Source organism: Urocampus carinirostris, chromosome 9, assembly GCF_059441175.1.
Source record: "Urocampus carinirostris isolate Australia breed hairy pipefish chromosome 9, RoL_Ucar_1.0, whole genome shotgun sequence".
Lineage (NCBI taxonomy): Eukaryota > Metazoa > Chordata > Actinopteri > Syngnathiformes > Syngnathidae > Urocampus > Urocampus carinirostris.
Genome location: NC_142357.1, coordinates 3,028,099 through 3,040,950, shown reverse-complemented (window position 1 = coordinate 3,040,950; position 12,852 = coordinate 3,028,099).

The following is a 12,852-nucleotide window of genomic DNA, read 5'->3' as shown; positions in this document are numbered from 1 at the left end:
TTAACTATCTTTTCTCATTGATTCAATATAAAACAACATATACTTGTCACAAATAAATTGCCTTATCAACTCGCATTGTATTATATTATATAATTATCATAATCTTCGGTTTGCAATAGTCTTTTCTCTTTGCAGCCCCTTAATATCCTTAGAGATTAAGAGCTATACAAATAAACATGACCTTATCTGAATTAATACTTGTGTGTCCTTTTTTTCCTTTTAAAAACAAAGCACATTTCATTTAGAGATTAAAACAGAAAATTTAATTTCCAATCTTACTATTTCTTTTTCTGTGTTAATACGTCGTTATTTTCAAACTCATTTCAAAATTTTGATTATTTGAAATGACTCAGATTTCCTGCTCTTTAGTGTGCAATATTCTTTTTCTTTTCCTGATTCTACTAATATGTCATCTACATAAGTTAGTAGTTGGCTCTTATTTGGAAGCTCGAAACTTACTTGAGAGTAAATTGTTGGACTTTCACAATACCCTTGAGGTAATCTGGTGTAGGTATATCTTTTCCCCACTGTGAAATACGTATCCTTTGGGTTCAGTGAGTTCAATAGCGTGTGTGGATCCACCAAACAGGGACCTTTGGATCACTGCATTATTTACTGCTATCAAATCCTGAACAATTGTCCATCATGTTTATGGGGGTGCCTCATTTATAGGAAACATCGGTATGTTTACGGGTGACTCAGCGTATTCTACTAGTACTCCCACCTTCTTTAAATCTTCTATTACTGGTTTTATTTCTTTCCATAGCATCTGGTCTTAAAGGATATTGTTTTATTCTGGGCCAATGTTCTGTTTTGGGCCTTATTATTATAGGTGGTGCTACTTTTACTAGTCCTACATCTCTGGGTCCCTGGGACCATAGTTTATCAGGAATTTGTTTTAATAGCTCTCCCTGTTCCTTAGTAAAGTAAATTTGTCATTCCTTCTTTTTTTCAGATGTACTCCCGAGTTTACTATTATAGTCCAGAATAATGACTTCTTGGATAGTCCAGTAGAATCGCTGAACCATGTGTTAACGCCTGTTGCTACCCAATACCGTACATTTTCTCCTCTGTAATATTATTTGTGTATAAATATTGTGGTATTTCTTTCTTCTTCTTCTAAAGCAAAACAACATATTATGTCTATGCTTATTAGCATTTAATTAGATATACATCCCCTTGAAATAATTTTCTTTTATATTTGTAGCTTTTCTATATATATGTTATAAATGGTAAATGGTCTGCATTTATACAGCGCTTTTCAAGTCAACGAAGACCTCCAAAAGCACTCTATAATGTGCTTCATTCTCACCCATTTACTTTAGTCATCTAGATTTAACACAATCCAATGTTGAAAAAGTAAAGTTATTTGTCCCAATCTATGGTATTACGGTTAGTCTCACTTAATTTTCAACCAATTATCTTTTTTAATACTTAATTAACTTTCCCCTTTATGTTTCTCTTTCTTTTTTGTATGCTCCTTACCTGCTCTTTTCTTTAATATTTATTTTCTTTTCCCCTTTTTACCTTCTTTTACTAACCCTTATCTTTCTGTATTTGTAACTTCCCTACGTGCTCTGCCAATAATCCATTCTCAACATAACATTCCTTCCTTACACGCCCTTTCACAATAGCTTTTTAGCTCACCAGTCTAATGCGAAAATGACGTATAATCATCTCACTTAATTTTAATTTTTTCCTTCAAACCAATTAAATTTACTATTTTAGCTTCACTTATTTAATGTGAAAATCACATATATTGATGTGCAACGAGTTATATTACTCATTTGTGTCACGGTTGCCATGACGACCAGTATGCCACGCCCCGAACTCAAGCTGAAGCAGATCAGCTGATTGCTGTTCTGCTTTTTAAGGCTGGATTTTGGGTTTGGCGGGGGCGGGTTCATTAATACTCATTATTCACAATCCCGGTCTGTTATGCCTTGTCCTGTTTTAGTCTGTTATGCCTTGTCCTGTTGAGTTCGTGCCGGAGGAACTCTGTATTGTTCTGTTTTGCCTCGGAGTATTGGGCGACTTTTATTTTATTAAATAAAACCTATGGATCGTCAACGCATTTGAGTTCTCCCTTCATGCCTCCTGCCTCCGTTCTGGTCCGGTCACCTTCCACGCCACCACGCTCTCGTGACAGAATGAACCCGCCAACAAATAGAACTCAGCGAACGATCCCAGCGCGACTTGGGAGAGCTGGAGAGCGCAGTTCGGCAGTCGCCTACTGAGTTGGCCTTCCCTGCCCGTTCGAACCATGGCCCCGCCCGTCGTGGCCCTTGCCGTGCCTCGAATGGGGTCCCGGGAAGAATTGACGCCTGCCTGTTCGACTCTCATGCCTGCCTGCCCGACTCCCGTGCCGATTGCCTGCTATTCCGTCTCCCCTGCGTGCCAGCCCGACTCAGACTCTGCTGCCCGTCGGGCCGACTCCGACTCCGCTGCCCGTCGGGTCGACTCCGACTCCGCTGCCTGCCAGCCCGACTCCGCTCCTCCTGTTTTGCCGGTTCTGATTTTGACTCTCTTATGTCTTGTCTGTTCTGATTTTGACTCTCTCATGTCTTGTCTGTTTTGATTTTGACCCTCTCATGTCTTGCCTGTTTTGATTTTGACCCTCTCATGTCTTGCCTGTTCTGATTCCGCCTGTCCTGTCTGAATCGCCACTCTGAACCCGAACCCCCAGAGTCTGACTCTTCTGAACCCGAACCCCCAGAGTCTGACTCTTCTGAACCCGAACCCCCAGAGTCTGACTCTTCTGAACCCGAACCCCCAGAGTGCGACTCTTCTGCATCGGCCTGACCTGAGTGCGACTCTTCTGCATCGGCCTGTCCTGAGTGCGACTCTTCTGCATCGGCCTGTCCTGAGTGCGACTCTTCTGTAGAGGCCTGTCCTGAGTGCGACTCTTCTGTAGAGGCCTGTCCTGTTTATCTGTCCTGATTTTGCCTGTCCTGTTTATCTGTCCTGTTCTCGTCGGTTCTGCCTGTCTGTCATCCCCTGTCCAGTTGGCCACCAGACCCCCCCGTTCCTGCGTGTTCGGAGGAGGGAGCAGGGTTGCCCCAATCGCGATCGTCAACATTCCGGGGCGCGAGGTAGTAATTTTTTCTTTTTTGGGACCTCGGGAGCTGTCCCTTAAGAGGGGGGCTCTGTCACGGTTGCCATGACGACCAGTATGCCACGCCCCGAACTCAAGCTGAAGCAGATCAGCTGATTGCTGTTCTGCTTTTTAAGGCTGGATTTTGGGTTTGGCGGGGGCGGGTTCATTAATACTCATTATTCACAATCCCGGTCTGTTATGCCTTGTCCTGTTTTAGTCTGTTATGCCTTGTCCTGTTGAGTTCGTGCCGGAGGAACTCTGTATTGTTCTGTTTTGCCTCGGAGTATTGGGCGACTTTTATTTTATTAAATAAAACCTATGGATGGTCAACGCATTTGAGTTCTCCCTTCATGCCTCCTGCCTCCGTTCTGGTCCGGTCACCTTCCACGCCACCACGTCTCGTGACAATTTGTATTCCACTCAATACATTTTTCCTCCATATTCATTGAAAATAAATCATTTATTAACGCTTTTTCAATATTTTTGTATTAAAATACCTTTATCTCAAATTAATTTATTCCAATTCACTCAAATAGATTTTTCCTAGTCTTCCCAGTCCTTATTTGACCAATTTTTGAACTGAAAACAGGAATATCTTATCTTTTTCTGTATTATTCTGTCATTATCTTGAATTAACGCATTTAAAATAACTCACTCATTTTTCCCTAAATTTCTCAGTTTTTAATTTATCGATTTTCAACAAAAAAAATTCGGACCGCAAGAAAATCTCCAGAACCATCTGTGGCCCCCGGTGCCTGTGTTAAACACCCTTATGGTGAACACCTATTCCTCAAAAAATTTACTTTTTCCAACTCCTTTTCATCTGTTCTATCAATTCTTCTTAAATATCCCTCTTTAAACAATCTCAGCTCTTTTGAAAACGTACTTTTTTTAGCGTTTAGCTTTCTTTTTGACAAGTAAGACAGACAAACACACAACATAAGACATACACAGGGCCCAAACAATCAAACTTCTAATTAATTTAACAAAATTTGGTGATTTAGGTTTCTTTTTTTTTGTTGCACTTATCTAATGCCTGCTGTAGACAACTTCCCATTAAAGTCATATTGTTTTATCCAGTAAAATAGGGGTTTTATCGCTGAGGCATCTTCCTTTTGAATGACTTTCCAGTCTTTTCACGTAAAATCCTCTAAAAGCTTCTGTTTTACTTTACTTTGCCCCTTTTCCATTTTTAGAACTAAATTTGGACTCATTGGTTTTTAATACCTAGTGTATTCTAACACTGAGTTTCTCTTTCAACAGGATGGTGATAAATAACCTTTTGTGGTAAAACTCACTTCTATTTTTTCAGGCGGAGTTTTCTTGCCTACATGCATCCACAAAGGCTCACCATTTATTCCCTGTTGCTTTGGTATAAAATACAATTACCTAGTGGTAATAGTATTTTCTTTCACACTCACTTTCACTCTTTTTGAAGAACAAAGAACTTACCTTGAGTTATTTTTAAACAGAGAGGAACCCTTGCCCTTTTACTTAAGAGAGGAACCCTTGCGCTCTTACTTAAGAGAGGAAGCCTTGCCCTCTTACTTAAGACTTCACTGTCTTAAAGAACTTCCCTTGAGTTATTTTTGAAACGGAGAGGAACCCTTGCCCTCTTACTTAAGACTTCACTGTGTCTTAAGGCTCACTGGCCACGTTGCAACACTGCAGAGGAAACTGGTTTTAACTTCTTATATACAGCTTATATTATTGTATTCAGCTCCTTGTATATGTCAGGAACCAGGGCGGAATCTTGGACCCAATTGCGTTTGTTTTAAAGGAATCTTTATTGGAATGAGTTGTCAGAGCTTGCTTTGGACGCCGCTGTTTGTCGGTCACCAGCAGCGTCGGACGGAATGGCAGTTCCGTGACAGGTAGGCAGAATCGATACAGCTTAGCGGGCAGGTCGATGGCCAGGGCAGGAGAGTAGATCGTAAACGTGGGACAGAAACAGATCGAAACAGGAGGCAGGCAGAAATCAAGCAGGAGAAGTCTTTGGTACTGGTAATCTGGCGAAACACACAGAGAGACACAAGTACGGTCTGACACTCCCCTCTGGGGGCTGACAGCTTAAGAGGGGAGTGCCAGCCAATCAGAGAGAGCGCTCCTGCGCGCCAAATGGTTGCCCCAGGTGTCTTCGTTTTGGCAATCATGACAGTATACAGGATTCGGTCATGGTTCTGATACTTGTCCCAGTTGCTTTACACTCTGCTGTCAACCTCTCCAGTGAAAGTTTAAGACTGTGGTTAAATGAAGCACATCATCCTTAAAAAGTAGACATACAACGGTGAGGCCACCAAACCGGACGCCTAAAATAACCTCACGTTGGTTCTCATAATTCTGTCCATAAAGGTTATCAACTATCAGTAAATAAGGCAGCCTTAGAGGTGTCCAACCCTCACTAGAAACAAATGTGACTTCCTGCGGAGAATGCGGACCAAACTCTGGCACTGGTCAGGTAGAAAAAAGTAAACACACATAATAGGAATAAGTGTTAGTATCTGCTATCCCACTTTGTCCCAGATGACACTGGACTGGAACTGGTCATAGGTGTGTCTAATCACCACACACTTGTCCCTAATTTGTTCTCTTTTATACATCTCATACTTTGCTTCTGGTTTATCAAATAAATATGATCCTTATTTAATGGCAACATTTTACTCACCACAAATCACTTTTGTTTGTGCACCAGATTCCATCCTACTTTTTTCCCCTCAAGAATAGTTTAATGACAAAGTCTGGCACATTCTCAGCGCATTTTAGTTAGCCATCGGAACTAATGCTAATGCTGAATTTTGAGCCTGTCCGGATATCTGGAATACGTTTTGTTTCGGTTTTAGGGCTGAAAAAGTCCTTCCGACAGAAGCAGTGGATGCTGGTTTTTTTTTGTTTTTTTTCCCATCTTTTAATTGTGAGACTTCCATTATTGCCCCCTAGCAAATCATAGTTTGTGAAATCGCTGACGTTGAGTTACACCTTCGAAAAGACCCTGCTCTTCTAATGTGAAATCTGATTGGCTAAACTGACAGCGTTGTGAACTCTGATGTTATGATTTTGGGACTGAGGAGCTGATTCTGAAGGCCTACAGGTAGATTCCTGACCCTGGCAACAACTAAAAGCTAAAATTTGATCGGTTAAATGCTTGAATATGAAAGCACACATCTGAAACAGCGCAACCAGGGAAAAGGAATGAGAGACAACTTGGATGTGTTTTAGCATTCATTGAATATAGTCAACGTCACACAATTCAGATACTTTTCAGGCCAGCAGAAAAGGCTTTGCAGGCCCTGACGGCCCACCATGGTAGATAGTTACTGAATTATCCAGGACATGGCAAGAGACGATCACATGGAATAAGGAAGGACCCAAAAAGCATTTTGTTTGGAGGCGGAAGCAAGTTAAATAAGTCTGCTGCACCTATTTGAAAAATAACTCCTGTGCCAATGAACTGTGTGAGTAGTTTTAAATCATGTTTCCCTTGAGATATGCTTATTGGAAAAGCCACGGGTTATACAATGCAATTTAATTATCTTGCACTCAAACTGGAGTCATTTTTCTGAATCATTGCAGTCAGTGGCAGACGTTCCAGCGGGGAGGGCTGTGGCATTGATTAAGCAACAGTGTTTGAGCTGCTTGGGCCAATCGTGCATTAGGGGCAAATACACGGCACACACTAGCCAATCAGAATCAGTTTATCCCAAAGGCCATTGCCCCAGAACCGACCTCTACTTTCCAAAGTATACAAGAAAATGTTCCATTCTGAGCTCAGTCATGACCTTAACGTCTTTTCCAATTGCATCACATTTCATTGCTTTCACTGTCGTGGTCGCCAGAATGCAACTGGCTGTACATCAACATGACATGGTGCCTTACGGTCAGGAGATGAAGTTGTCTCCGGGCCAGTTGCCCTTCCAGCAAGACATACACACACACACTTACCCTAATTGCACTTATTTTATGTTGACTACTTTCCCCCAGGCTGACATTAACATCCACCTCTGTTTGTCGCTGCAATACATACAATATGAAGCTTTAAGTAAAAAGAATCAGTAGCTCCTGCAGCGTTTTATAGCTTTATTTCAGGGGAAATACTTTATTGATGACTGGAAGATTGGTTAAGTGCTGTGTGTTTGAGATTTGGGTTATGTGAATGCACAGAACATGTTGGTGGTTTAGTCTTTTCCAGATTTCTCAAATACACATGTCTGAAAATGCAAATTGTAAGCACAAACAATCACACAAACACAAATGTTGCTTCTTGATCCACTCGGGGGAAAACACAAACAACAATAAAAAAAAAAAAATCATCTTTCAAAGTACCGATCTCTACTTTTAAAATATGAAATATTAATAATATACAGTCAACCCTGTTTTTTATTGGGGGGGGGGTTCGGATGTTGCGTTGTAAAATACTTGTGATAGTCAAAAGCTGCAAAGTGGAATCTATTTTTCTTTATTTTTTTATTTATTAAAAAATCTATTAAACATGGAAACCAAAGGACAACCCTTTTTACAAGCTCAAGAAAAGCACTGACATTATAAACATTTTTTTAAACTGCTCCGTACTGTCAGATTATACTTTTAAAAACCATCTTGCTGCTATACAGTAATGCACCACGAAACTGACCAGAGAAAGAAGCCGGACTGACCAACACGGTAGCGGACCCCAGCCTGCCCCCGACCAACGAGTACGGATCGATCTTCGTCATAAGACCTGTGTCGCCACCTGGAATGTCCAGACACTCCTTCGCCCCGGAGCTGCCACCCTGCTGTCCCGAGAGCTCTGTCGCTATAACATCACCATGGCAGGGCTCTGTGAAGTACGATGGCAAGGCAATGGTGAAACAACAGCTGGCAACCATTGCTACATCTGGAGTGGCCCCGAGAGTCGGACCGGCCTTTACGGTGTGGCTCTTGCCATTCCAAAAGCCCTCCGGAGGTCCCTCATCAGCTGGACACCAATAAGCGACAGACTACTGTCTGCTCGATTCCTCCACCATCACGGCAAGATGACAGTGATCGTCGCCTACGCCCCCACCGATGTCGCTGATGAGGATGCGAAGGACGCGTTCTTTGACCAACTCCACCAGGCTGTCAACCAAGCCCCACCACACGACGTCACCATCATCCTCACTGATGCCAACGCCACTCTATCCAGCAATGATCGGTCCCCCGGCTCACCTGTCGGCACCACCTTCGTTGACAGCACAACAAACGACAATGGCAACCGCCTCCTCCTCCTCTGCCACCAAAACAACCTTTGTGTTGCTGACACCTGGTTTCCCCGGAAATGCATCCATCACTGGACGTGGTACAGCCCAGATGGCAGAACCAGGAAGGCATTGGACCACATCCTGATATCACGACGCTGGAAGTCGTTTGTAACCAACTGCCGGGTGTTCAGAGGAGCACAGCTTGGCAACACAGACCATCGTCTGCTGGTGGCCCAGCTCAAGCTAAAGCTCCGAGCCAACCAGCACAAGACTCTGCCTCGCCTCGACTCCTCCCGACTCAGCGACCCCAACATTGCCAGAGACTTCAGTTGCTCCATCCGCCGCTCTCTTGATACCCTGTCTCCTGACAAGCTGACAGACTGGGCGGCCTTCAAGGAAAGTGTCCTCCAGTCTGCTCACAATGTCCTCGGACGCCCGCGATCCTCCCCGAGAAAGCCCTGGATATCAGAGAGGACACTAAACATCATAGACCAGCGGCGTGAGGCCCGACTCCGAGGCGACCTCACAGAGTATCGGAGACTGAATCGCCTGCGCAATGTGGCCATTGCTGAAGATAGGGAGAGGTTTTGGCAGGCAGAAGCCCAACAGCTTGAGTCCGCGGCCAACAACAACAACATGGGCCGCGTATTCAGTCTACTACGCCAAGCCCGTAGCGGCCCACACATAAAGACAGCCCTGGTAAAGGACTCAGACGGCAACCTCATCATGACAGAAGCCAACTGCCTCGAGCGCTGGAAGGAGCACTTTAGCCTCCTCTTGCAGCACAGCACCATCCCGGCTGATCCCACCCTCCTAGGGGCTGCGAGCACAGCACCTCCTAACGACACCTGCTGCACAGACCCTGTAACACCCGAGGAAGTGAGAGCTGCTCTGAAGAAGCTGAACACCAAGAAAGCCCCCGGCATCTGTGCCATTACCGGCGAGATGCTCAAGGCCGGCGGTGATGGCATGGTGGAGTGGCTAACCCGCCTATTCAACCAGGTGTGGGAATCAGAGCAGCTGCCCACCGACTGGACCAGAGGAGTCATCTTGCCCTTCTGGAAATGCAAGGGCGACAGGCTTGTCTGTGGAAACCACAGGGGCATAACCTTACTCTCCATCCCGGGCAAGGTCTTTACCAGGATCTTGCTCAGCCGTGCCCTTCCAGCAATCAGAAGCTGCCGCCGTCCCCAGCAGGCTGGCCTTATGCCCAACCGCTCCACAACGGACCACATCTCTGCCGTCCGTTTGCTGATAGAAAAGACCCGTGAATTCCGTAAAGATCGCCATCTATATATCGGATTCATTGATCTGAAGGCCGCCTTTGACACCGTCTGCCACTCTTCACTGTGGAACATCCTCCAAGCTCTCAGAGCACCACCCAAGATCATAGCCCTGTTCAAGCTGCTCTACAGCAACACAGATAGCTGTGTCCGTATCAACGGCATTGACTCCGACTGGTTTGCTATCTCCAGCGGCGTTCGCCAAGGCTGTGTGGCTGCTCCCGACCTTTTTAATTGCATCATCGACCATCTGATGTTCAGGGTTAGTGAGCGCATCCCCGGAGTGTCTTTCGGCAACTACCACCTGACTGACCTGGAGTATGCTGACGACACCATCATTCTCAGCACTTCCTACAGCCAGCTGAGAGACGCTCTGGGCATTTACAGCGAAGAGGCAGCGCGGCTTGGCCTGCAAGTGAGTTGGACGAAAACCAAGTTCATGTATGTCGGTGATGGACCAGATCCACCTCCCATCCAAATTGGTAGCGACATCGTAGAGCCTGTCAAGAGCTTTGTATATCTGGGGTCCATGGTGACAGACAATGGGGACCTAAAACCAGAGATTCTCCGCAGAAGAGCCCTGGCAGCATCTGCTCTGCAGTCTCTCTGGAAACCACTCTGGCGGCACCAGACCATCGCACGCAAGACGAAGCTCCGCATTTACAACCTCGCCGTACTCCCTATCCTGCTTTATGGCTCAGAAACATGGCCCCTGAACGACACCCTGGCCACAAGAATCGATGGTTTTGATAGCAGGGCTCTCAGAACCATCGAGAACATCAGGTGGCCCCAGCGAGTCTCCAATAAAGAGCTCAGAGCCCGCACGTGCCAGCCCCAAGCATCTTCCTTGGTCGCACAACGCCGCACCCGCTGGTTTGGCCATGTCCTTCGTCTACCACCAGACCATCCGACACGAGCCATTCTCCAGTTTGACCCAAAGGCCGCAGGCTGGAGACGACCACGAGGGAAACCCCGCACTCGATGGCTTGACGTCGTTGCGGGCGACCTCCAACAACACGGAGTTGCCGTAGAGGATGCAGAACAGCTGGCACAAGACCGCCAGCATTGGAAAAACCTGGTTCATCTGGTCGGCTCAGCGCACAGGGACGGGACCCCCCGACCTTCGCTGGAGCAATAAGTAAGTAAGTAAGTACCAAGGAACAGAGCGGATTTGAGGACACAATTCTTCTTTTATTTTGCATGATATTTTGTCCGCATCATGGTGATTTTATGTGAAACTGAGAAAATAGAGAGCATCTTCCTCTGCCCTTTGCTGTTTTGGTCGGTCCGGAATGTTTGAGTTTTTTTTTTTATATGATGGCTTTTATAAAAACTTGATATTGAAAATGATTCGCGCGTACATATTGTTGGTTTGTTAAACTGTTTTACTCATGTGTACAACTTAGACCGCAATGTTATCGAAACAAAGGCACACACGGGCAAAGAAGGGGTGGGTGACTGGTTATCCTATTACAATGCAGAACACAATGCACAATGAAAATTCGTGAAGTGGCGAAACTGTGAAAAGTAAACTATGTTACACCAAGGGATCACCGATTTCAATTTTAATTTAAAAAAAGGAAAAAAGCACCTAAACATTATTTATCTCTTTTTTTAAATTTATTTATGTATTTTTACAAGAATCTATTGAAACATACAACAAAATGATTTATTGTGTCATTCAATTTTATCTGCACTTAAATGGCTCAAAATGGAAGCTGCAATGCAAGTCAGACTCCTGTGACATTTGACAACACGACATAAACAAATTCAGTAAAGTGTGTTTTATAACCTAGAACAAGCCAATAAAACAAGTTAAACACACTTGACTAAAAGGCAGCCCTGCAATTGGCTGGCAACCAGTTCAGGGTGTCCCCTGCCCACTGCCTGATGATTGCTGGGATGGGCTCCAGCACCCCCGCGACCCTACTGAGGATAAGCGGTGTAGCTAATGAGATGAGACTAAAAGGCAGAAACTCAATTAAGGTTACCTGCAAGGTGCATCCAATATCCTCTAAACTTCTGTACAACAGCGGTAACAGTCAAAAATGTAAATTGTTTTCTCTGATTGAATTCACAAATATATTAAAAATTGAAGTTTGTGTTTGAGTTGCCATGGGATAAACCAGATTATTTTAGCCAAACAAATTGCAGGTAAGAAGTACATAAATCTCGTTGTTTCTCTCTGTTTCTCTTCTTGCTTGCTTTCTGTCACGTTATTCAATTATGAATGTCCGGTGCCAGGTTGGGAAGAGCAAAGGGGAATGGATGTTTGGTGAATGTGTGTTCTTTCCTCTAGCCAAATTCCACTTGGTGAATATGGCTTAAGTATATAGAAAGATAGACAGGCAATTCAAACACACTGCAGATGGAACCCATGTATTATGAGTTAATATCAGTTTTACCCAATGGCACTAATTCTGGCCACAAATGCTAGAGAACAGGTCACAATATTCAGCCCCGCCTCACTAATGGGCGTGGAGGTAGCATCTGTATCAAACTTGTGGCTGCCGTGCTAACAATATGTCAAAATCCTACTCTGGGTGGGGCGGAATCATGGTGCATAAAAACTGATAAGTAGCCCACACACCGGCTCCATCCTTAAAATGGGAGACAATGATGGTGACTTTGGAGTGTTCCAATGAAAAAGTAGCCGCCATATTGCTAAAATGGATCTCACATTGGGTAGGGAATAACTTGACATTCTCATATTCTAGATTTGTTGGGATGAAAAATTTGGAGGGGGTGTAAAGTTGGCCGTTTTGGATGTGCATTTCTCAGAATTCAATGCAATGAAAATAACTTGTTTTTATATTCCTAAATATAAAAACAATCTTTCTCACACACACACATAAAGTAACGTTTCAATCATCAGTCTAATTACATACGTTCATCAATCTTATATTCTTTTATTGTGAAGTCGTGCTCATGTGTGTGTGTTCCTTTTCCTGTTTTCACTGACGAATAATAAACCACGCCTACAGAATGGTAGGTCTGTTCACCAAGAGATACAGCCGCGTGAGCATGGGCAGCAGCTATCACGAAGTAGTTTTATAACTTAATATCTGTGTTTTATTTGAGTAATACAGCCACCAAAGAGTTTTTATAATGATTAACTTTGACAATTGGTGCCGAAACTTTCCGGATGGTCTACGTTTTTTGCCGATTCTGAAGAATTGGGAGCACATGGATAGCAACCGAGGTTAGCATCCGAATCGGCTCAAAACGGGCTCCATTCGAACCAGATTGGTGTACTTGC